Genomic DNA, 27,457 nt, shown 5'->3' on the forward strand with positions numbered 1-27,457 from the left:
ATGCAATAAACCAGGCAGACATGGGGCATCCCACTCACCACATTCCAAGGGGCACATTTATTCTGCTCCACGTTACATCTGCAGTGAACCTATGCTTGACTATGACATCCCGGTGCACAAGCAGGGCTGAGGTCCAGGGCCCCAAATACCCCTCCTTCCCCGACTGCCTAGAGAGCAGCAGGGGATGAGGGCATCAAGGAAGCAGAAGCAAACTTCCTTTTATTCCTGGAGTCGTGCTGGTGCTATGATTTAAGTGTTTAACAGGCCAAAGTGCAGAAGCTCAGAGTATTATTTTAAAAAAAATCAGGCCTGGCAAACAGTGTTGTTGTTACTGTTCCAAACAACAAATCAAAGATAGTGATTTTCAATATTCAATATCAAAGGCCCGTAAATTTTACTCCCCAGTACATCTGGGCTTAACTTTTGAATTCCTTAGGCCAGATATCTGGATAATTTGACCATCCCCAAGTGTTGTCATGCCTTCTCCAGGGCAAGATTTAACTGTCTCCCTTCTGCTGTATTGGAAGGGTGCTATCAGGGTGCCCCATATGAAGAGTGGTTGTGTCCTGGTGGAGATGAAGCAATCAAAATTTTAGGACATGTTTTCTTTGAATGTAGCCTCCATAGGGAGGAATGTGACAGACTACTCTGCCCTATTATGTGGAAATACCCTGGAAGGTCATTGGAATTAGGGATGTTGGAGAAATCAGCAAAGGAACCAAATGAGTTCAAATTTTCATGAATCTGACCTACAGATTCCACAGCAGACCAGCTTTTCCCCTACTGGTCTTTTTTCCCCGTGTAGATTCCACAGAGTTGCTGACTGCTTTTCTAACTTTCACAAATTTTGCACAAATTTTGCCATAGAAAAATACACACTTAAAAAAAAAAAAAACAGCCAAAAATGCACATTCCCTCATAGGCTAAAACAAGATAATAAGCATGGGGGGGGGGTGCATTTTTGCACGAGCAAATTTGCACAACTGTGCATTTGCACAAATGCAAACTTGTGCAAATTTAGAATTTTAAAAAATCCAATTCCTTCGATGGGTGGACGACAGAATGAAAGGTGCCTGACTTTCCGTGGAACAGATTTTACACAATCTGTACATTCCTAATTGGAATGGTATTTGGATTTATTTATTTATTTTGGCTGGTATAACCAAATTAATTTCAGTGGCTAAGTTTCTCTTTTCTATCCAAAGGTCTCGTAAGATGATTTCTTTGTCTTAATTGTAACTCCCATTTTATATCTTATGTTTTAACGTTTGTATCTCATTTTGTTTTAAATAAGCGTATATATTTTAATATGGATATTTTAATAGTTAATATTTAAATATATATTCAATGACAATGCTTTTATTCTTCTTTCTCTTGTGTAATGATTCAATGTTTATATTTAATGATTATGATTTATTATTGTTGTTTTAATGGCTCTGTGACTGTACAATAAATGGGGATGAGGATGATGGTTACTGTCAGGAAGGTAGGAGCAGTTGTAATGGACTGATCAAGTGGACTGTTGGGGAGCAAAGAGAAAAGTTAATTGCATGCTTCACCACTCAAGTAATACACATGGCTGCCTAAAGGTGGAGCCTATAAGACCATTACATCCAAGGTCTAAAATTACCTAGCTGCACCTCTCCATGTGAGGCTGTCTGATTCGCAGGTGCAAGTTCCTGCCGCACCTCACTGTAGCATCCAGGTGTGGCTTCTGGTGTGAATGAACCCTTGAGGATTTCCGAAGGGCTGTCATGTGGAAGAGGGAGCACACTTGTTCTCAGTTGCTCCAGGGGGCAGGACTGGGATGGCAGGGAAGCAGATGACAGCTGAATGTTCGGAGGAGCTTCCTAAAGGTAAGAGCTGTTCGACAGTGCAACAGACTGCCTGGGGAGGATGTGAGCTCTCCTTCGCTGGAAGTATTTAAGCAGAGGCTGGACAGCCATCTGCTGTAGTTGCAAGAATCCTGCATGGAGCAGGGGGTTGGACTAAATGACCTCCAAGGTCCCATCCAGCAGTGGAAGCTGGTGGCTCCAGTGTCACTGGGGCAGTAAATCCAGTCCAGGTTTCAGACAGAACTCTAAAGGAGCTAAGCTTTACACCTTGGATAGCTCCTTTGGAATTCTAACTGGGTTCTGACTGAAGCCTGGAGTGGATTCATTGCCCTACTAACATCAGAGTCACCAGCCTCTACTGCCATCCAACCCTATAGACTGGATCCAGATTTATACTGGATCAGCTGTGCTGGTGGAAGTGGACTTCCCCATCCCCTTCTTCTCAGCCCACCCACCCCGGATCATCTGCCCAGACCCTAAGATCAGCTTCAGTGGTCCTTCCCCGGGAGCCCCTGACAAAGGAAGTGAGGTATGTGGCTACTAAGAAGAGGGCCTTTTATGCTGTGGCACCCCAGTTGTGAAATGACCTTCCCAGAGAGGCTTGCCTGGCACCTACATTGTGCTCATTTTGGTGCCAGATGAAGACCTTTTTATTCTCCCAGCCATTTTAGGTTTTCAGTTTGTTTTATTGCATTTTTAAAGGTTTGCACTGCTGCTAGCTTCTGTTTGGTTATGATTTTTATTTTTATCGTGCAATTTCAAACTTTTAAACTTTTATATTGTATTTTTATCATGTATGCTATTATCTTGCATTTTATGGTTTTTGTTGTTGTGAAGTGCCCACAGGGCTTTGGCTATTGGGTGGTATAAAAATGTAATAAATAAAATAATAAATGAATAAATAAAAATATTACACAGAGTCAAGAGACCCTGGTGAACTCCCCCAGTCCCAAATCAGATAAAGTGACCTTCCGCAAGCAGAGCCTTCCTCTCCCGGAAGGCAGGGCCTTGATCCAACTCTATAATTCTATAAGCCCTCCTTCTACTGCTTTCATATCGCTTCCAGTCACCTCCAAAGCCCATGGTTTTCAAAGCTGTGTTTGTTTGTTTTATGTACTCTTCCATTCATATATTGTTCTGCATTTGCATTGTTTATTGCCAGATGCTTGGCAAGCCTCATTTGTCCCCTTCCTGCAAATCCTGTTTTTGCAATCCTGGTCAGGCAGCAAAAGCAGGAAGTGAATGAACCCTGATCATCTGCAGTACCTGCTGCTCTAGGGAGAATCGTCCTTCTGTGGTATGTGGCATATCTTGCTTGCTTAAAACATCTGGGCCAGCTGCCTGATTTACTAACCGCATTCCTTATCCCAAAGCAGCATCTCTGGCATAAGGTGGTTAAAAAAGGGGGCATACTCCATCCAGGCCTATCCACATCTATATCCTTCAGGAGTTTTAACTATGCAGTATTAATAATAATAAAAAGCCACCCTGTCCTGGCTTGCTTTGGGGCTCTACTTTTGGCAAACAACCACTGGAGTCTGCATTTTAGATATCTGGAGATATATATATATATATAAAGATCCTGTCTCACCACAGGATTTTGGCATGGTTGACCTTCTATTCCTCTTTTGTGTCTAGGAAGAACAATGCACAGGCAGTCTGACTGTGGATACCTCTTAAGATGTCTTTGTTTCATTGTGTTTGATTTTCACATTATCTGGCAGCAGGCCAGATTCATATCAAGCTTCCTGTCAAGTTTCCCACTTGTACGCCAGTCTGAACCTGCCCGCTGAATGTCACTAATCACTTCTTTTGCAGTACATGCAAGGATGGCTAGGGAGAAACAATTGTTCATTATGCCAGTGTGAAAACGGAGGCAGAGAATGTGTACTCTTAATTCAACAGAAAGATAAAATAAGTGAGATCAGCACAATGATCCCTCAGTCAGACTAATGCAGTCTGGGTTAAAGGGGTAGCAGAATGCTTCAGTATGAAGCTTCATTTATTCCTAACAGGAATTAGGAATCAGAGTGGTTATTTCTGTGGGGATCTACATGGGGCTGCCCTTCAAGATGATTCAGAAACTGCCACCGGTACAGAATGCAGCACCTAGAACCAGGTGCTAGAACCTAGAAATGGTGTTGCTAGGCCATTTAGAGTGCAATCCTATGCATGTTTAGACAGAAAGTCCTACATGCATCCTTAAAGATTCAGGGTGCAGGACACAAATCTGCATAAAGTCTGCATATGCTAATTTATATCTATATATGCAAATTTAGAAATAATTACTAGGATTTATTTAAATTTCCCAGGCAAAGCCGGCCAATTAGTTTCTCATCCAAATAATCTCAAATAAAACAAATTTTTCTATTAATTTGCACCTTGAGCCAATGGGAAAGGTCCCCCTCCCTCAAGTTTAATTACCATGAGGGGGGAGATTGGGGCGGGGGGTTGCAGCATGTGTGAAGGGGGGAAAATCCCATTGGCACCAATGGGTGCTATGGACTCTGTGGAAGAGAGCTGGGTCCTGGGAAAGAGATGCAGGGCCAGGGGCCCAGGCCTAGCAACAACCCTGGCTAGAATGCATGTGGGAGCTAGGCGTTTGTATCAGTGGAAGCTGGTGGATCAGCAGGATTGTGAATCCATTCTGGGTTTCAGTGAGAACCAGCCAGAGGTTCAGCATAGGATCAGCACCTTGGATAGCTCCATTAGGCTTCTGGCTGAAATCCAGAATGGATTTACAGCCCCACTGATATTGGAGCCACCAGCCTCTAGTGGTTTGGATCATAATACTCCTATTCTGTATCATTTACATTGGCTGCCTGTTAGTTTCCAAGGTGCTGGTTTTGGCCTGCAAAGCCCTAAATAGTTCGGAACCATTTCATCTGAAGAACTGCTTACACCTATATGAGCCTGCCCAAGTATTAAGATGAGTGTCAGAGGCCCACCAGCAAGAGCCATTAGGCTGAGGTGTAGTAGGGATGGGGCTTTCTCAGTGGTGGCCCCAGATCTTTGGAACTCCCTCCCCAAGGAGATATGTATGACACCCTCACTGCTGGCTTAACCCCTGCCCACACTCACACACACACACACAAATCCTGAAGACTCACTTGTTCCACTCTGCATTTCATGCTTTAAAATAATTAGCTGCTGCTGCTGCTGCTGCTGCTGCTACTGGTGTTTGTGTGTGTGTGTTTAAGTGTAGTTTTATCTTCAATTTTTGTAGTATTGTAAGCTGCCTTGTGAGGGCAGTGCATCCTGAAAGGTGGGTTAAAAATACCTTAAATAAATAAACAATTGAAAGTGTTGATACTCAATATGCATCATGAGTTTGAACCCCCTGAGATGGGAGACTCATTCCCACTAGGGCTGTGCAGGGACCCCCTGATCCGACTCGGAATCCGCTTTGTGGCTTCGGAGGTGGGCCCAATTCAGCTCAGGCTTGTTAATCTGGTACTAAAACGGGTTAACAAAGAGTAAAGAGGGCTGATTTGATTGGGGGGAGGCCTACAAGAAGAGCCCCTAAAAGACCCTAGATTCGTAACCATCTTTATATTCCAGACTCTCGAGCCCTGGGCTAGAAGACCGTGAAGTTTGATTCTATACTAAATGATATTATTTCACGAATTGAGACTCTAACTGAGATTTTGCAAGACTGTCTTTGAAGAAGGGGGGGAAATGCAGCTGTCTTTACAAGTGGCTTCACAATCACAGAGCTTGCTCAAGGCCACGACGTGCTGGCAGAGTGTCTAAGTGAGATGAACAGCAGAACTGAGCATGCTCAAATGCCTACTGAGAAGAGAAAAAGTACTGTTTTGACATCTCGCGGTGTACACCTGCTGATAAGAGAATGTCCCTACTCAATGCGAGTTGGGCAGGGAAGTGTAGCCCTGAGCACAAGTGACAACTAGGAGGAGGTGTTTGGGCGGATATGACCAAAAATGGCCAAAGATGCCCGGGATTCAAAGAAGAGATACCAAAGAGAAATGCATCAATCAAGATAACATGCCCAGATGGTAGACTTTGGGTCATATTTTGGGACATTTCAAAGTAGCCCATTCGTAATGGTGCCAGACACGTTCCCCAGACACATGGAATTGTGGGAGATAGATGGGACACCTTGTTTCTGATTAGTGAGCACATGCTCTAACCATGTGCACCCCATTTTCTATTGGAGGCTGATTGTTTCATTGCTCCTTAGGCCCCACCGTTGACCAGAGCAAGGGCATAAAAGCCCAGGGAATGGGAGCTCCGGGGTGGTGCTTTTTGTTGCTGCTGCTGCTGCTCCACTTCCCTCTTTCTGCTGTGCCACCAGACCCACGGATTTAGGTAACTATGGACCTCTTTAGACTCTTAGACTTTGGAACTTAGGATGTTTCCTGAAGTAGAACTTAGAATTATTTCTGAGTTTGAGACTTAGAGTGTTTTCTAAGCCTTGGGTCTTGGAGGTTATAACTGAGGAGGGGGGACCTGACTCAGCGCCGAACACAAAGCAGGTTTTAGATGGCCGAATCCCACTTCAGGCCCCCCCAATGCCCCTGTGCAAACCCCCAGCAACTTACCTTGCCATCACCTCCTCCTCCGCAGCCACCGCCTTCTCCTCCATTGCTGCTGCCACCTTCTCCTCTGCCATCATCATCGCTGCCAGTTCCTGAGGCCTGGACGCACACCAGCTCTCATTGCACTGAGTGTCCATTTTTAAAATGGGAACTTCCTGGAAGTTTTAAAATGACGACTCCTTGCAATAAGAGCCGGAGCGCATCCAGGCCTCAGGAGTTGGCGGTGGCAATGGCAGCAGCGCAGCGGTGGAGGTGGCAGCAACAGGGGCGGCGGTGATGGAGCCAGTGATGGCGATGACAGCAGTAGAGGCAGTGGCAACGGAGACGGCGGCGGTGATGGGTGGCTCAGGTGAGGACCTGGAGGTGCCAGCACAGCTGGGCTGGGGGTGCCAAAACTCCAAAGCACTCCAAGGTACTTTGGAGAGCTTCCGACCCACTTGGGGTCGCTTCATGCCCCCTCCGTTTTGCCTCGGAAGGGGCTCAAAGTGACCCAAAGCAGCCCGCTTCAACTCAGGCTTCGGGCCTTGAGCCGAAGCGGTACACAGCCCTAATTCTCACTCTATCCAGCTAGCTTGTTTCTCTTCCTTGAACAGGTGTGTCTGTGACTCACCTGACTAAGAGAGAAAATAGCAGCTGTATGGACAGACCCCACTCAGCAACAGATGTGTACTTCCCAGCTGACTGTTCTGGGCTTCAAGAAGTAATTGATATGGGTTGTGGTCCCTGAAACACCTCTCAAGCTAAATAACACAAAGCGGTACCACAAAATGTGTATTTATTGTTCAAACAGTATTAGAGAATAACAAAACTGTGAAGTGATAAAACAAGCAAAATGCATTCCTACATAGAAAGCTATTAGGATGATTAGAAGCATAATAGTAATCATGGCTAGCATATCACTTATAATTCTATTCTTCTCAACTAACAAAACAGTCATCATTAAGATCTTATAGTTACCTTCATAGCAAGCATGGTTGGCAGAGGTTAGGCAATCATCATGTTTGGTAGGCTTCTCGTTCTCCAAAGATCTCTCCCTCAAACAGATCAAACCCTTGGGTTTTATAACTCCTATGTTGATGACTTTATCTTAAGTCTTGGACCTGGTCATACTCATACCACTACTCCTAGTTTGACCATATAACCCTAATAGGGCTGCCTCTCAATGCAGCCAGGTTTACCATTGACTTCAGAAACACCTTAATGAAGGTATCCCTCCTAAGCCAAGCAGCTTTTCACTTTGGTGCAAGTGGTTAACCAACCCACTTGTGAAAACACTCTTTGCCCCATTTCCAAGAACACTTTCCAATACTCACAGTTAGCATATATAGCTAATCACTCTATTACTAATCATTTACAGTTAGCATGCAAAGATGATTATGAATAGCACTCCTTTGAATTCTTAACAATACATATTACATTCATACTTTCTGACACCTACCCCCCATACACACACACAAATCTTCCCAGTACAATCTTCCTGAATTTCTTAGATAAAATCTAAAATCTTCCTGAATTTCTTAGATAAAATCTAAAATCTTCCTGAATTTCTTTATTTTAGATAAAATCTAAAATCTTCCTGAATTTCTTAGATAAAACTTTATCCTTAATTTAAAAATCATAGCCTAGAGCTCAATCCTGCCTCTCCTCCACACCTATGTTAATGGCTGGAGAGAGTTAGAAAGGCACATTGGTTCTGCTGGACTCCACTGGCACCCACTGTGCCTGGGCAGACAGAAAGCTGCTTCTCTCGCCAGCAGTTGCTGGTAGAAACAGGGCATTCATAGGGTGGGGTGGAGTCAGGTAGGAGCTAGCTTTGGATCTGCTGGATCCAAAGCTGCTCCATTCCCCACCACCCTGGAGCTGGCATAGCTAATTCTCCCCTGGTGTGGATGGGTGGAAATTATAAAAATGAAGATCCACCAGGTTGAAAAGCCTGGCTAAACTGCACTATTCACCAGCACCACCACTTCTGCCATGGCCAATATGAGCTAGCAGGACTTTCAGATCCACAGTGCAAGATACACTGCTCTGTTCCTCCCTGGCTGCACCCTTAAGATTGCTCTGTTGTTTACCCTATATTTCATGTTACACCTATTATACAACCTTTTCGGCAATCCTAGCTGGCTAATTAGGGTAGGAATTCCACTTCATCCATTCCCTCCTGTTTCCACTGAAATGCCTGCAGAAACATTACTGGGGGAGTCATGATTATAGTCACTCAAGGAGCAGCCTAAGTTAATAATAAAAGATGTATCTATAGACATCTCTAAGCTGCCTGGCTCAGTCACAGGCGAAATCACTGAGGTTTGTATTTTATCGAGGCCGTAATTGTTTATGCCTTCTGACATGGTGGGAAGTAGCAGACTTTAGGCATTGGACTGTAGAAGTTACTGATGTGGCAGAGATGGTAGTAAAACGACATTAGGAAGTTATTGGAAAGAGCAGCACCGTTGTTTTGTGGGCTGATTCAGAAGCTATAAAACCCATCACGCAGAGCAGCCCGATGGACCTAACCATGTGGAGGAAGCAACATCTGGCACATTCAAGTATATAAGATGCAAACATGTAGCATCATATTCATGCAAGTGGCCACTGGGAAGCCACACCTGTAAACATGGACATGCCACGTCAAGATGCCACTTCCTCCACATAGCTGTATCCGTGGAGCTGCTCTGTGTGGAGGATTTGCCGCCATCTGATCCACTCCAGTGCCATTATTTGGCAGTGGCAGTACAAGAAGAATGGCAAAAAATACCAGGAATGTGTTGCAACTGGGGCCCTCCAGGTATTTTGGCCTACAACTCCTATCAGTTCTAGACAGAACAGCCAAGGGTGAGGGATAATGGGAGTTGTAGGTCAAAACATCTGGAGAGCCACAATTTGCCCACCCCTGTGAGTCTAGAGCCAATGCAATCCAAGGTTGAACCTGGAAGTGGATAGATTTGGAGATCTGAATACAATCCCAGTTTACATTACAGTAAGCAAGTCTGACCTTGCTAACTGTCTGTAGCTGTCCACCCATCACCCAGAGTAGCCTCCCTGCCTGTAAAATGGAAATAATGAGAATCCTAATGGCATGGTTCACAAAGGCTATTTATAAATGTACTCAGTCCACAAATATTTGTTGTTGTTTATTCGGTCAGTCACTTCCGACTCTTCATGACTTCATGGACCAGCCCACGCCAGAGCTTCCTGTCGGCCGTCGCCACCCCCAGCTCCTCCAAGATATTTCCAGCACTAATGTGTTGGCTAATAAAATCCACTTTTCAAGGCACTTGTTATGTTGGGTTACCTCTCTATTCCAGACATATGCAGAGATTCTCATTTGAGGTTTTCCCAACATCTTTGGGGAAGATTGATCAGAAAATGATTTTCCCTCCCATCTTCTTTATTGACAAAAAATTGTGGCAGAGACAACTGGTCCTTGCTAGGTCTGGGCCCAGGTCTAATAAAGGATGTCACCAGCTATGCCTGAGCACCAGTTATGGCTACACAGGCACAAGCCAGGTCTTGGTGGGCATTTTGGTGGGCATTCAGAACAAGGATGGGTTATCTATGCAGACTGGCATCCAGACAAGTAGTCCAGGCCTGATGTACATTTTCTGGACCGGAACCAGTGAGGTCATTTTATCACTACTGATATCCCATTCCTGCAGGTTTTAACATAGTGGCTTCTGTCATATAAAGCTGCATAGGGAGTGCACTGCAATTGCCATAGTCCTGGTTGGCAGTTTGCTAATAAGGATGTGGTTCAGACAGTCCCTGCAGATATATTTTAAAGGCTCTGTCTTCTAGTCTGAAAGCCAAAACCTAGTAGTTCTAACAAACCACAGAGTGAGGGCAGAGCAATTCTCTAAAGCAGACTTCCCCAATGAAGTGCCTTCCAGATGTGCTGGACTACAACTCCCATAATCCCCAGCCAGCTATGCTGCAGGAATCCAACACATCAGGAGGGCTGGTTTGGGAAGGCTGGACAGTCAATTGGAAATTGGAAATTGTGAGCAGCCTCTTATGGCCTTCTGGTTAAGCTCCATCTTGAGCAGGGTCTCTTTTTACTATACAGTTTCAGTCCAGAAAAAAAACTTCTAATAAGAATGACAGATTTTCAAGAGGAATTAATTAAAGGTGATTCAGCCATCAGACTCGTACTGGCTACTCTAGATTCCCCCTTGCCCCACCCCCCAGGTTCCATAATCATTCCCCACTGCCAGCTGGGATTTTAGAAGGATGTTATAGACACAGGAATGTGCACACAAGATAGCAAGAAACTTTATGTCTTGCCTATTTCTAGGCAAAGGTGTTCCAGTTCTTCTAATTTTCAGAATGAAGCAGAATGAACATAGAAGTGAAAGGAATTTACTTTTTGCTGCCGGCTGCCCCTGTCTTCTCTTCACACTAACAGCGCAACCCTATGGATGTTACAGAAGCTGGCTGGGGAATGCTGAGAATTGTAGGACTTTTTTCTGTCTAAACTTCCATAGGATTGCGCCCTAACCCTTACAGATTTCATGTCTCATCAAGAGCTAATGCCAGCGTCAGATGCAAGGGAGGTGAATAAGTTGCACCAACATATTCTTTGCTTAAGAATACAACATAAGCTACTGAGAAATCATACACCCTTATAAATGGCCAGAAAATCCTGGATTAAATGACTAAAAACACATCTTCCCACAAATGGCTCTCTTGCTCTGAAAGGAGAAACATTGGTGCCTATCATGGAGGCCAAAAAAGGCATTCATTCATTCATTCTTTCATTCTTTCAGTGAATGAGTTGCCCTCAAGCCAGGGAGACATGCATAATAAAAACAAACACAATAAAACCAATACCATCACTTAAAAACAAAAGAAAATGAAAGTAGCAGCAGCAACAACATTTTAGAAGCAGAAATATCAAGACAAGTAGAAAATCTAAAAAAATACATAAACATGAAGGTCAATTGTAAAACACAGCTTTAAAACATTTCATTAGGAGTAAAACATGTATCAAGCTAATTATTAAAGGCCCTGCGAGAATAAAAGACTCTTCACCTGGCTCTGGAAAGTCAACAGTGCCAGGTTAATATTTCTAGGCAGGGTATTCCACAATTTGGGGGCCACCACAGAAAAGGCCTGCTTGTGATTACCTACCCACCAAATTTCAATATGTGGGGCCACTAAAAGCAGAGCTTCAGATGATAATCTCAGAACACAGGCAGGAACATATGGGAAGAGGTGGTCCTTCAGATACTGTGGCCCCAAGCCAGGAAGGGCTTTCTAGGTTAAAACCAGCACTTTGAATTAAGATCAGAAATGAACTGGAAAGCAGTAGAGATGATGGAACACTGGCATAATATGCTCATAACAGCTGGTTTCAGTTAGTAGTCTTGCCATCATATTCTGTACTAACTGACATTTCTGGACTGTCTTCAAAATGTTTGATTCCAGTCAAATGCTAGAGACTTGTTAAGTAGCATGTTCATCAGGGAAACTGACTGATGCTGCATTAGTAGTCTAGTTTCTCAGCTCTATAAAAACTGGAACAAGTCAATGAAATAGGAAGCAACAATTTATACAGATCAGAAGCTCAGATGCCATGTTAAGCCAGAAATCCTGGCTTAATAAACCTTGATGTGAAAAAGCAGGATACTGGTACATGCAGCCAGTTTTCTCCTGCTTCTCTCCTCCCTTCATACAACCTGGTAAACAAACCAAGAAATGATAGCTTTGTGTTCCATATGAATGCAGAATTATGCTTAAATGGACCCCAAAACAAGCCAAGGTTCCTAAACCTGCCATAGATATCCTTTGAAAGCAGTCCAGTTCTGTAAAAGTGGACACAAGGCCACCTGAAGTCCTGCGATTCGTTTGATGGGTCATAAGGCCTGTTTGATGGTCTTTTGCAACCCTGTCTTAACTATGCTCACCACAAAAGAAATCCTGTTGATTCCAAATAGCTCTTAGAAGTCTTCAGCCCAGGAACACCAAGGACAATAATACTGATAATTTATACATCACCACATCCTTCTAAATAAGCCCATAAACATTACTAGCCTGCAAAATTGTTTATCAGCCTGCTGGGGGCTGGCAGGGGAGAGACAGCAAGTTGCATTTCTGTGCTGGGCACAGAGGAGAGCCAGGGCACTACAGCCCTCCTCTGCTAACCTGCTCACTTGCCCACATGGAATCCATGCACTTGCCTGCATGCAATTCCTGGTTGCCTATGGAGACAAGGCTAGTCCTTAAACACATGTCTGCATCACCACCAATGTGCATGGTGTTTTACAAAGCCTGACACACTTACAATCCAAAATTTGGCACAGGGAGTCAACGGAGGAAGGTGAAGGAAATGGAAGCAAGAGTAAAGAGGGGGAGAACATACATTTATTTCAGTTCCACATATTTAGGCTTACTTACAGTGGGGTACAGGGACTGTTAGGCCTCGAGGTTGTGGTGAGGGGTCATCTGGTCTTTCTTGGCCAAGCTCAGAGGCTGACTCTCATTTCTCCCCTTAGTATTATCAGGTCATGATAATGCAGTGACAATGTCACAAAGATATTATTCCATGCAACTTTTCAAGAAGCAAAATCAGCAGCAGCCTCGTCAAGGTCCAGAATGTAAACCTTGCACCTTTGGCCGCCTGCCCAACATTTTTCTAAGATTCTGACAGCATTGTTCCCTGGGGAGCTGGATTGCTCATGCACTGGAACGTTCACACCAGTTAATGACAGAGGCCTCACTGCTGCAAGCATAATATAGGGATGCTGGGGTTTCAGTCTTATTACATTCAGCCTAAATTCACATTTACCTAGACATAACTCCCATTGAGTTCAGTAGAGTTCAATTCCAATTAAGTGTGCATAAGATGGCATCATTACCATCTTGCAAAATAAAATAATGGGTAACCCATGAGATAAGACTTTCTTCTTCTTCTTCTTCTTCTTCTTCTTCTTCTTCTTCTTCTTCTTCTTCTTCAGTTTATCTGCACAAGGCTTGGTTCTGTATGATGTGGAGTTAGGTAGTGTGCAAACATTAGATGGCAAAATCACTTTATGTGCCATGACAGGCATCCAAACAGATCCAATCAGCCCTTTGACTATTGGACTATAGAAAATCTCTTCTTAGTACAAATATTTTCACCCCACCCCTCATAGACCAGAATGGTTCGTTGAGCTACAAAGTGATCTTGTTGGTGAAATATGTGTCTGAAAAGAACGATGACGCCAAGAAATAGACATTTCTGTAGAAAATCACAGCATACAGATTATCCATCATACTGATAGACTCAATATCTGTGAAAGGTTAGTTGACTGTGGTCTTTGTTTCAAAATACTGTAAGGAGTAGGGATGTCAGATAAATCTGCAACTGATTCAAACGAGTTTGGGTTTGTATGAATCCAACCTGCGGATCCTGTAGTGAACTGGCTTTTCCTGAGTCATGTGGACTCTGCGGACTTAAGGACCCGTTTTTCACTTGGGGAGAGGAGGGTTGTACTAATTCACACGAGCGCTAATGCACATTATCTAAGGGCGCAATCTTATGGGTGCTTGTAAGACCCTGAACTTGGAGGCTTATGAGTATCCTATACAGAGAGGGAGGTGCCTCATGCCTTCCATGCTGCATTTTTGCTAGACAGGTGATTTCACCTGTCTAGCAGAAGCCTCAGGGAGGAGGAGGGGGGAAGGAGGCCAGGGCAGTGATAGGAAAACATGTAAGCCAGCTGCCCTGACTTCCTCCCCTCCCCACCCCCAGGAATTCCTCCTTCCCCCCATCTCCACACTCAGTTTACTGAGGACAGAGAGGCAGCCGACACAGTTCTCTCTGCACCGGCTACAAGGGGGAGGGGGAGGGGGAGGGGGAGGGGGAGGGGAGTTTCATGGCTCAGCACTCAGAGCCCTGTCTTCAAACACAGAGCCAGGAAACTGAAAAATCCTATGTCCCCCAGATGCTGTCTAGGGGACATATGATTGCTCCCTAATGTGCATTTAAAAATTAGCACAAGTAGAATGAAATTCTGATAAAAGAAAATCTAATTCCATCAATGAGTGAATGATGGGATGAAAGATGTCTGACAAAACACAGATGGAATGGATTTTAAAAAATCTGTACATTCCTAGTTAGGAACTGCATCACAGTTCGATAATAATCTGGCTTGCAATTGAAATGTACCTAGTTTGTGGTATACAAATTTATTCTGAGATGAGCTCCTGTCCTGCATTGGCTGCAGTAGACTTTGAGTGAAAGGGCTAACCAAAAAGCAAGGTAATGAATCAGGCAAATGTACAAGCATACAGGTTTCAATCTGATGGGCTTCAGGCTAGGGCAGAAGTGGTCAAGATAGCAGACAGAGGTCAAAACACAGTCAGATACATTACACGGTCCAGAAAGAGAGTTGCGCTGGAGTCCAACGGTCAACACACAGTAGCACAAAGCATCAATCATAGGGCAAGGTCTGGGAGGCAAGGTAGCAGAAACTGAAGCTGAAAGAACGGGCGTTGTTTCCAGCACTCGCTAGGCAGACAATGACGTTTTTATCACCGGAGCCTGCTGAGCTCCACATTAATGCTCTCTGGCCACAGCGCTACTCATGAGAAGTCGCTTCCTCCTGAGGAGTCCTTTCGTTGCACAGGAGCATGTCTCACTGAAGCCCTGCTGGCCTGCCACTTGAGACGACGACACTGTCAGGGGCTGGGTGGTCCTTCAGCCTCTGCCTCAGAGGCAGAACTCCCTTTGTCCTGTGGGGACAGAATCACAGTCATCTCCCCTGAGGGCCCAGGCTCCCCCAGATCTCCTGCCATGGGTGGCTCCTTGGTTTTCGCTGTCTCTGGGAGCTCTGGCTCCTCCTCAGAGGAGGATTCTTCTAGTTGGGGCATGACATCTCCTTTGCAAACAGTATCCTGCTTGCAGTGCCATTCATTCATCTTTATTACAGTCAAAGGAACATAAGAATCTGCCTTATACCAAGTCAGACCCTTGGTCCATCTACCTCAATATTGTCACCACTGACTGGCAGCAGCTCTTGGGTTTCAGACAGGGGTCTTTCCAAGCCCTACCTAGAGAAGCTGGGGGTTGAACCTGGCACCTTCTGCATGCAAAGCACATGCCTTACCCTTGAGTATGGCCTAGAATAAACTGAGACTCTTTCAAGCTGATGTGCCTCAAATATGCACCAAAGACAGAGCAAGTATCGTGCAAGTGTGACCTTTACAAATGGGAACCAGAGTTTATTTATTACTTTAAAAGAGAAATTACATTTTTTACTGCATGACAGAGTACTGGTGTGTTCCTTCAGAAATCATCAAGGGCAGTGCAATCCTACATACCTTGGGGGTGTGGGTGGGGTGGGAGTGAGATCTATGGTGGAGCCACCACCAGGTCCAGAGCCCTGCTGGCCTGGCTCACACTGACTAGGAAGGGAGATGGTGGTGGAGTTATGCTGGCTTCTTTGCTGGCAGTTGAAAAAAAAAATCACTGAAACTGATGGGAGGGAATTAACCAGTTTCAGGTGGGACACAGTTTCAGGGCTTGGTCAGGGGCATGTCAGCAGAACAATGGGGCTTGCGATCCTGCTGGTCCAAGACACACACACCCAACATGCCCCCAGAACTGATTCCCACCAGGTAAGAAGGAAGGGTAAGAAGGAAGAAGCTACATGGAATTTCCACCTGCCTCATGATTCTGAAGAACTGCCCCTGAGTGTTGTAAAAGCAACATCAGAAAGCCTATTAGAAATAATTATTTTTTGCTACCATTAGGGATGTTTGAGAAATCCATTTGAGGGATGGCATTCGACAAGTTTTCCTAGGTTTGTGTTGCATGAATCAGATCTATCTAATGTAGGTTAAATCCATCCCATATTTTATGGATCTGTCCAAGTCTACCTGAGTGCAATTTATTCACTTTTCCATTCCTGGCCACTATGGCCTGTCTAAATATCACATCCTTCTGTAGCCTCCAACTGCGGAGAGATTTTCATATTTCCTTAGGCATACTGCACACTAAAACCTATTCTTTAAAGTGATTCATACAAAAGCAAATACCGGAGCATGCCAAGAATGCATTTGTCAGGATGGCAAAACATTTATTTGGCTGTGTCTCCAATAACTTAATATTGTTGTTCTGCATTTCTTGTAAGCTAGAATGGCATCCCTAGCATTTATCATTCTTCCTTGAGTGTGGGCAGCTCTAGCTCAGTCTGCTTCCTTAGAAGAACTCTGGGATGCTACGAAGACATCCCTGTGGGACATCAGATACAACTCAGGTGAGTCCTATGGTTCTTTGTGAGTAATAAGGTACTTTTTAATAAAATACTGTGACACCCTTGCCCAGGTCTACAGGGAGCCTCTGAGGGTAATGCCCTCACTCTCTGGCATAGGCTGGCCAGGTGCCCTGAGCCCTTTACCTGCTGAGATGTTCCAGACAGGAGTGCAGAACCTTTTTCAGCCAGAGGGTCAAATTCCATTTCAGAAAAGCTCTCAGGGGCCACATTCCAGTGGTGTGTTGAAAGCAAAGGTGGGTTGGGCCAAAACTACCAGCAGATTTTAGCTTAAAGCTCTTACTGCCAGGGCTGGCCCTGCTATTAGGCAGGGTGAAGCAGTCACCTCAGGTGGCAGATGCTGGAAGCAGCAGCAGCAGCAGCAAGGCATTGGAGGAGAGACCTGTGTGCCATATGGTACTGCTCAGCATCCCCTAAGTTAGCTTGCTGCCTTCAGGTTCAGCGGAAGATGCTGCCCCATCATCAGTGTTAACAATGATTCATCTGCCAATCCAGCTGGCTTTTGTACATGGAATGGGAGGGGCACCATCTCGTTCTTTGCTTCAGGCAGCAAGACACCTTGGGCCAGCCTTGCTTACTGCCAGTAACTAAGCCTTAGGAAAGGCTTGGCTGCATCTCAGTGGTAGAGCTCCTTCAAGCCTCGGCTTCTCCAGGTAGGACTAAGAAAAAAATCCTGCCTGAAACCTTGGAGGGCTGCTGCCAGTCAATGTTGACAATACTGGCCTAGATAGAGCAATGATCTGACTCAGTATAAGGCAGCTTCCTATGTTCCTTTGAGAAGCATTTCAGCTTTATAGGCTGTGGGGGGGAGCCTGCCTGAGGTCCCACCCACCCCTGGAGAGTTTCTGTGAAATGGAATTCAGCCTTCTGGCTGAAAGAAAGTGGTTCTGCATAGGGATGCTGGAGAAATTTGGGATCGATTAAAATGAGCTCGGATTTCTAAGAATCCAACCTACTGAATCTACTGTGGAGTGCCCCCCTCAGGCTGTGCAGAGTCCATGGACTTTGGGATGATTTTTCTTACTTTCCCGAAATATACACATATAAATCCATAGAATAATATGTACGTTTCTGCAGAGGAAATGTTGAATGGAATGGGGGACAATACACTACAGTAAATGTTACATACTGTGGTAAATTATATACTTACGTAACAATTTATGTAATTATCTGTGTGTTTTTCTACATGACGAAAAAAAATTTGCATCTATCTCTGGGTGGACGATGGAACAAAAGGCTCCTGCCAATCCGCGAAACACAGACAAAGCAGATTTTACACAGTCCATACATCCCTAGACTGCACGCCTGATTTAAGTGAACGGTATTCTGCCATTTCAGGTATCTATTCTGAACCACATTTTAGGGATAGGAATGTACCATTAGTCTCTTTCAACACTATGTGGTCGGGATTGGTTGCCAGATGGGTACTTGTAACATGGAATGGTAGTTTCAGTTGCATGATTGCTTCAGTTGCAGAGACTCCATGTGTCTATTCCAGTGAAAACACCAACCTGGGACTTAGGTCCCATCCACCACTTTGCCACTGACAAAGTGGTGAAGCAAGATCTAACCACAGAATAGGATACCATGCACTATCCATAATACCTAAATAATGTGTCTGTTAAGGGCATGGCCCTTAGCAGCTGTAATTTCTCACCACTGAAGAACTTGAGTGAACATGGAAAGCCTTAACACAGCGTGTTAAACTGAAAGGTTTTTTTGTTTATTAAATTATTACATAATAAGCAACGCTTGGAATAGGCACATAATTATACTTTTGATATTCCACCATTTTCATAATGTTTGCTATTATTTGGTATTTTGGTTTATGGGCTTTAAAAAAAATGTCTAGCACACAAAACCAAGATTTTCAACAAACTCTCCCCAGCAACTCCTAAAAAGGCTTTCTGATTACTAGTAAAAACCCAGCATGACCCCCACAACCCATCCCACTCTACAGCAGGGGGGAAGTTCAGCCAATAAATCATCAAGGAGTCTTGGCTGCATCTCTCTGAGTTCCTGTCAAGCTCTGCAGCTGTTCAGAAGCCCCAGTCCAACTGCTTTGTAGAAGTACAATTATACAGAGGTTTACAAGAAGCAAATATAGATAGTTATGGAGTTCCTTTGAAAAACCACTTCCAGATGTACAAGAGAAGCTATATTCACTGACAGAGCAGAGTACTAAAAATGAAATTGTTGTTGTTCAGTCGTTCAGTTGTGTCCAATTCTTCGTGACCCCATGGACCATAGCATGCCAGGCCTTCCTGTCCTGCACTCTCTCCCGGGGTGTGCTCAAGTCCATATTCATTGCATCGGTGATGCTATCTAGCCATCTCATCCTCTGCCGTCCCCTTCTCCTTTTGCCTTCAATCTTTCCCAGCATCAGGGTCTTTTCCAGTGACTTTTCGCATTAGGTGGCCAAAATATTTGAGCTTCAGCTTCAATATCTGTCCTTCCAATGAGCAGTCAGGGTTGATTTCCTTTAGGATTGATTGATTTGACCTCCTTGCAGTCCAGGGGACTCGTAAGAGTCTTCTCCAGCACCACAGTTCGAAAGCATCAATTCTTCGGCGCTCAGCCTTCCTTATAGTCCAGCTCTCACAGCCATATGTTGCTACTGGGAAAACCATAACTTTGATTATACGAACCATTGTCGGCAAGGTGATGTCTCTGCTTCTTACTATGCTGTCTAGGTTTGCCATAGCTTTCCACCCAAGGAGTAAGCGTCTTTTAATTTCATGGCTACAGTCACCGTCTGCGGTGATCTTGGAGTCCAAGAAAGTAAAATCTGTCACTGCTTCCATTTCTTCCCCTTCTATATGCCAGGAAGTGATGGGGCCAGATGCCATGATTTTTAGTGTTTTTAATGTTGACTTTCAAACCAGGTTTTGCACTCTCCACTTTCACCCTCAACAAGAGGCTCTTTAGATCCTCTTCGCTTTCTGCCATTAGGGTGGTATCGTCTGCGTATCAGAGGTTGTTGATAAATCTCCCGGCAATCTTAATTCCGACCTGTGATTCATCCAACCCAGCGTTTCTCATGATGTACTCTGCATATAAATTAAATAAGCAGGGTGACAATATACAGCCTTGTCATACTCCTTTCCCAATTTTGAACCAATCAGTTGTTCCATGTCCGGTTCTTACTGTTGCTTCTTGACCCTCGTACAGGTTTCTCAGGAGACAGGTAAGGTGGTCTGGTACTCCCATCTCTTTAAGAATTTGCCACAATTTGTTGTGATCCACACAATCAAAGGCTTTAGTGTAGTCAGTGAAGCAGAAATAGACATTTTTCTGGAATTCTCTTGCTTTCTCCATGATCCAGTGAATGTTGGCGATTTGATCTCTAGTTCCTCTGCCTCTTCGAAACCCAGCTTGTACTTCTAGTAGTTCTCGGTTTGCGTTAGAGATGCCAGAGAATTCCATGACGGATCTCAGTGAGGCTGAATGCCAGTGCATTTGGCCCCCCGAAATCCATCGTGGAACGGCCTGCCACCCCCCTGCCCCCCGCAGATCCCCCCCGGGATGAGACTTACCTGGGGCGGATGTTTCGGATGGCGGCGGCTCTGGCAGCAGCTTTGGCAGCGGCTGGTCTTCCTACCGGCTGCCGCCGCCACCATTTGCAGTCTGTGGTTTGTTTGTTTTTTCCACCATAGACGTGATAGGCTACGTAAAGACTTACATAGCCTATCACGTCTAGGTAAAAAAAAAAAAAAATGCATACGCAAATGGCGGCGACTACAGCCGCCGCCATTTGCATTCCTTATTTTTCGCCGTCTTAGTCTACGTCAATATTTACGTAGACTTAGACGAAGAAAAGAAAGGGGAACACAAATAGCGCCCACTACGCTATTTGCATTCCCCTTTCTTTTCTTCGTCTTAGTCTATGTAAATATTGACGTAGACTAAGTTGGCGAAAAATAAGGAACGCAAATGGCGGCGGCCGTAGCCGCCGCCATTTGCGTACGCGCTTTTTTTTTTACCCAGAGCCTGGCCGGCTGCTCCGCGGAGCCACCGCAGAGCACAGCTGGCCGCCGAGGATTCTGGGGGGAGGGATGGAACGCCTCCCCCCCACCATGAACAGAATCCGCGAAAAGGTAAGTGACTTTTGTACATCCCCAGTTTGCATACTGCTGAAGCCTAGCTTGTAGGATTTTGAGCATAACCTTGCTGGCATGTGAAATGAGCGCAATTGTACGGTAGTTTGAACACTCTTTGGCATTGCCCTTCTTTGGAACTGGAATGTAAACTGACCTTTTCCAGTCTTGTGGCCACTGTTGAGTGTTCCACACTTGTTGGCATATTGAGTGCAGCACTTTAACAGCATCATCTTTTAGGATCTTAAATAGCTCAGCTGGAATACTGTCATCTCCACTAGCTTTGTTGTTAGTAATGCTTCCTAAGGCCCACTTGACTTCACTTTCTAGGATGTCCGGCTCAAGTTCAGTGACCGCACTATCATGGATATCAGGGACATTAAGATCTTTCCTGCATAGTTCTTCTGTGTATTCTTACCACCTCTTCTTAATCTCATCTGCTTCTGTTAGGTCCCTGCCTTCTTTGTCCTTATCATGCCAGTCTTTGCACAAAACTTTCCCTTGAGATCTCCGATTTTCTTGAAGAGATCTGTAGTCTTTCCCATTCTATTGTTTTCTTCAATTTCTTTGCATTGTTCATTTAAGAAGGCCTTCTTGTCTCTCCTTGCTGTTCTCTGGAACTCTGCATTCAGTTGGGTATATCTTCCCCTTTCTCCCTTGCTTTTCGCTTCCCTTCTTTCCTCAGCTACTTGTAAAGCCTCATCAGACAGCCACTTGGCTTTCTTGCATTTCTTTTTCTTTGGGATGGATTTGGGATGGATTTGCTGCCTCCTGAACAATGTTACGGACCTCCATCCATAGTTCCTCAGGCACTCTGTCTATCAGGTCTAATCCCTGAAATCTATTCGTCACCTCCACTGTATATTCATAAGGGATATGATTTAGGTCATACCTGAATGGTTTAGTGGTTTTCCCTACGTTCTTCAATTTAAGCCAAAATTTTGCAGCAAGAAGCTCATGATCTGATCCACAGTCAGCTCCAGGTCTTGTTTTTACTGACTGTATAGAACTTCTCCATCTTTGGCTGCAAAGGACATAATCAATCTGATTTCGATATTGACCATCTGGTGATGTCCATGTGTAGAGTCGCCTCTTGTGCTGTTGGAAAAGACTGTTTGCTATGATCAGCGTGTTCTCTTGGCAAAACTCTATTAGCCTTTGTCCTGCTTCATTTTGTACACCAAGGCCATGCTTGCCTGTTATCCCAGTTATTTCTTGACTTCCTACTTTAGCATTCCAATCCCCTATGATGAAGAGGACATCTTTTTTTTGTGTTAGTTCTAGAAGGTGTTGTAGGTCTTCATAGAACCGATCAACCTCAGCTTCTTCAGCCTCAGTGGTTGGGGAATAGACTTTTAGCCTTGTGATACGTTCCATGGGGTTTTCTTGGCAAGAATGCTGGAGTGGGTTGCCATTTCCTTCTCCAGTGGACCACATTTTGTCATAACTCTCCACCATGACCTGTCCGTCTTGGGTGGCCCTGCATGGCATAGCTTATGGCTTCACTGAGTTACGCAAGCCCCTTCGCCACAACAAGGCAATGATCCATGAAGGAGAAAAATGAAATAGCCATCTTTTTTTTTACAGCCCCCATCTTGCAGTGCCAACTTTAACTATAATGCACAAGCAGTGGCTACTTCCACTGCAACCAGTAAAATAGAACAAAATCCATACAATTTTCTCTCTCTTGCCATTTGAATACCTTCCTTGTTTCTACTCCCCATAACACAGATACTAAGGGTGCAATCCTAACGAGATAGGTGGCTGCTTCCGACCTTGGAGGTGACCTCCTATCCTAAGCAAGGCAGGAGAGGCATGGGGGGATCATTCCCTCAGTGCATCTCCTGCCTTGCTATTTTTCGCTAGACAGCCGTTTTCATCTGTCTAGCGGCAGGAGGGACGACCAGGAGAGGAAGCTGCCGTATGACACATTGGATGTGTCGTATGCAGAGCTCTGGTTTCCCCCCCCCCCGGAACGCCCCCCCCCAGCCCTGCCCCTTTTCAGTCACTCCACGCTCCTCTTCCAAGCGCAGAGGATGGGGCTTCTCTGTGCTGCCTCCAAGGTCAGTTTTCCAGGAACTGACTTCAGAACGTGGACTCCGAGGTCAGGTCCTAGAAATGAGCATATCCTATGGCCCTCTAGGCAGTGTCTAGTGGCCATAGGTTTGCTCCCTAAGGCCTTCTCCACATGAGGCTTATATCATGTGATCAAGATTGGTTACTCAAGGAAGTTTGCAGGCCCTTTACATGACGTCATCAACCTCCAGGGCCTCTCCTGCAGTTTATGACCTTTATCCTGCCTTGGTAAAATGCGGGGAAAGTCTGATTTTTCTCTAGGCAATGCAATGAAGTGCTTTACTTGCTGTGTACTTCCGTAATGGCACTATAACAGCAGCACCAGCTAGTGGCTGTAAAATGAAACATATAGAACTTGCGGAGAAATAAATACAGCACATGTCAGCCAGTGTAAAGGAACCAATCTTAATCCCACAAAGAATCCAGAATCAGAAGCCCCGGTAAGGATGCAGGATTTTAGCCTCATGTGGTGAAGCCCTAACTAGGATGCCAAGCAACTGCCGCCACCACCAGCCATTCCAACAGGCTGTAAGAGAGGGAGATGGGAGGAGAACTGGGACCAATCCACCAGCCCTGCTGAAAGACTACTAACTTTTTTCCTCTTCCCTCCCCATCCCTTGTTCCTTGTATGCCACGCATTTTTTAGATAGTAAGCCTTCAGGCAGGAAAGGCTTACAATCTAAACTGTAAGTGTTGTTGATGGTATATAAGCTGCTTTGTGAGCCTCTTTGGCTGAAAAGTGGGATAAAAATCTTTTAAATATGTAATGGCCTTGTAGGCCCCTTCCAACCCTACTATTCTATGAAAAAAGAAAGCAAGAGGTTGTCATTGGGCCTGCTTCCTTCCTTACCAAGCTCCCCTCCGCCACATAACATCCTGCCGCCTGGGCATGGAGGAAGAGCTCCGTAAGCGTAACATGGTTGGGGACAGCATTAGGTCCTTTCATTATTGCTGGAACCATGAATATTTATTTATTTATTTATTCATTCATTCATTCATTCATGTATTAAATTTATTAATTACTCATCTGGCTGGTCACCCAGCCACTCTGGGCGATGTACAGCAATAAAAACAGTTTATTCAATAAAATTCAACATTAAAAACATCACATTTCTAAAATTACCCTAGCCCACCCCAAATGCCTGCCTGAAGATCCATGTTTTTAATTCATGGCAGAAGCTCATTAAAGAGGGGGCATGGCGGAGTTCCCTAGGGAGGGAGTTCCACAGAGTGGGAGCCAACACAGAGAAGGCCCTCTCCCTCGTCCTCACCAGCCTAGCTGTCCTGGCTCATGGGACAGAGAGAAGGCCATCCGAGGGTGATCTTGTTGAGCAGCCTATCTGGTGTTGCTGGAGGCACTCCTTGAGATAGGCTGGGCCAGAACCGTATAGGGTTTTAAAGGTCAAAACCAACACCTTGAATTTGGCCCGGAAAACAACTTGTAGCCAGTGCAGCTCCTTCAGCACTGGAGTGATGTGATCTCGCTGGCGGCTGACTTTAATCAGGCGAGCTGCTGCGTTCTGTATAGGGATGTCAGAGAATTCCGCCACGGATCTTGGGGAGGCCGAATGCCAGTACATTTGGCCCCCCGAAATCGGTGGCGGACTGGCCTGCCCCCCCGGGACAAGACTTACCTGGGTGGTGGCGGCTCCGGCGGCGGCTCCGGCGGTGGTTCGGCGGCGGCTTCTTCTGACCGGCTGCCCCCGCCACCATTTCCAGTTAAAAAAAAAAAAAGACGTGATCGGCTACATAAAGATTTACGTAGCCTATCACGGCTAGGTTTTTTTTTAAAAAAAAACCGTGATAGGCTACGTAAATGTTTATGTAACCTATCACGTCTGACTTAAAAAAATAACAACAACGCACGTACGCAAATGGCGGCAGCCACGGCCGCCGCCATTGGCGTTCCTTATGTTGGCAAGTCTTAGTCTACGTCAAGATTTACGTAGACTAAGATGGAGAAAATAAGGGGAACGCAAATAGCGTAGCGTCCGCTATGCTATTTGCGTTCCCCTTATTTTCACCGTCTTAGTCTACGTAAATCTTGACGTAGACTAAGACGTGCCAAAATAAGGAACGCAAATGGCAGCGGCCGTGGCTGCTGCCATTTGCGTACGCGTGTTGTTGTTGTTGTTGTTGTTTTTTAAGTCAGACATGATAGACTACGTAAACATTTATGTAGCCTATCACGGCTGACTGCAGGGACGCAAACAGCGGTGGCTACAGCCGCCGCCATTTGCGTCCCTGCTAGCCAGCGGCCGGAAGTCTGGCTGCTGGCGGAGCCGGCCGGCGGCTCTGCAGAATCCCTGCGGAGCGGAGCCGGCTGGCCAGGATTGCAGGGGGGAGGCACAGAGCGCCTCCCCCCCATCGAGGATTCTGGTGGGAGGGACGGAATGCCTCCCCCCCACCATCAACATAATCCGCGGAAAGGTAAGTGACTTTCGTACATCCCTAGTTCTGTACCAGCTGCAGCTTCTGAACCATCTTCAAGGGTAACCCCACGTAGAGTGCATTACAATAGTCTAAACAAGAGGAGACCAGGGCATGTACTACCGATGGGAGCAGATGGTCAGGAAGGTAGGGGTGCAGCCGCCGTATCAGATGGAGTTGGTACAGTGCTGTCCAGCTCACAGCTGACACCTGAGCCTCCATGGACAGCTGGGAGTCTAAGATGACCCCCAAGCTGCGAACCTGGTCTTTCAAGGGTAACCGTACCCCATTCAACACCAGGTCAACATCCCCAAACCTCCTCTTGTCTCCCACCAAAAGTACCTCGGTCTTGTCAGGGTTCAGCTTCAGCTTGTACCTCCCCATCCAGCCACTCACCGTCTCCAGACATTTGGACAGGGATTCTACGGCCAACCTTGGTGAAGATTTGAATGAGAGGTAGAACTCATTCTACTCATTCATAGAATGTATACTGATGACACCGCACCCCAAACCTCCTGATGATAGCCCCCAGTGGCTTCACATAGATGTTAAATAGCATCGGGGAGAGGATGGAACCCTGTGGCATCCCACAAGTGAGTGGCTATGGGTCCGAAACCTCCTCTCCCAGTGCTACCCTCTGGTACCTGCCGGAGAGGAAGGACCAGAACCACCGTAATATGGTGTCTCCAATGCCCAACCCCTCCAGGCGGCTCAGGAGGATACCATGGTCAACGGTATCAAAAGTCGCTGAGAGGTCGAAGTGAACAAGGAGCATAACCCCTATCCAGAGCCCTCCTCATATCATCCACCAAGGCGACCAAGGCTGTTTCTGTCCCATGCCCAGGCCTGAAGCCTGACTGAAATGGAACTAGATAATCGGCTTCTTCCAAGTGAAGAATCTCATGGAGCATAAGATAAGGCTGGTTATCTCAGTATTTTTAGGCTTAGGTATTAGGGCTGTGCAATACTTTTTTTCTATATTGTAATGCCATTCAATTTTGTCTGTAAAGATTGCATTTGCTTCATCATTCATTCATACAAATCACATCCATTTCATCATCCGTTCACTGGACTTTTGTTTGTTTCATTATTCCCATTCATTTTGTTGGATTTCTTTCTTTCTTTCTTGTTACTATTTTTTGCTACTGTCTGTGGTGCTGGCAGCAGGAAAGTTGACTTTGCAAGCAGCTCCTGGCAGTTGCTTTTCTTTATTTCCAAAATAATTCAGAAGCTCCAGGAAATCTGGTGTGTGTGGGGGGGAATAGTGGTCACCAGGAGTGGACATTAGTATCAATTCCTGCCACCAGGGACAAATATGTCCTTCCACTCCTGAACGGTACAAGCTGGTATGAATGGGAGTAATGAAAATTATGCCCATTCATACATCTGTGCACATGTTTCAGAACAAATGGAAATCAAACTCAGTGGGCCCATTTGGTTCAATTTGTTATTCATTCCAAAATGAATGTGTACCTCTGTTATGTATGTTTGTGGCCTGTGCTCTCTGACAGGGGTGGCCAACACATGGGCCAAACACATGGGCCTCCGCTTGCTGCAAAACTCATTATGGCAGCTAAGCCACAGCTGTTTGGAAGGCTGTCAGCAGCATGCTTCTGCTGGGAAATAAGGCACACTCCTGATGTGCCTTGTTTCCCCACAGAATCCCTGTTTCTCTGTAAAATACGGTTCCCCACAGCCCACCAAATAGCTGTTTGGTGGGCCGTGGGGCGCCCCATGCTGGGAAACATGGTGAGCACTTCCTGCATGTCTTGTTTCCCAGTAGAATAACTGGGATTCTAGTACGGCATCCACTTCTGGCAGCAATACAGCACTTCTGCTGGTGGTGGGGTATAGCCATGGTGTGTTCCAGGGGGAATGCATTGTCCCCCCACCACAACCCTCCAAAGCTGCCCATTGATGCACTATGAATTGTATATTAGGGCTGTTTCACATGCACGTCTTTCTAACTTGATAACTGCAAGATCAAGTCATTACTTCCAAATGTAAAGGGGGCACCACAATTCAAATGATTCAGAAAAAAAAGTCCATATACCCTCGAATCACCATCAACATCATGCTTTTAAAATGGAATCATTTCATTCATTCAGCTACAACCTATCTTGTGTTGAAAAATATACATACATGTACTAAAAAGGCTCTTCAGCCGGGAGGAAGCTACATTGCAAGGGACATTTTTTGGCATGGCA

The sequence above is a fragment of the Heloderma suspectum genome, chromosome 2 (genome assembly GCF_057233095.1).
Source record: "Heloderma suspectum isolate Gila_16-S chromosome 2, 16-S_ref, whole genome shotgun sequence".
NCBI classification, from domain to species: Eukaryota; Metazoa; Chordata; class Lepidosauria; order Squamata; family Helodermatidae; genus Heloderma; species Heloderma suspectum.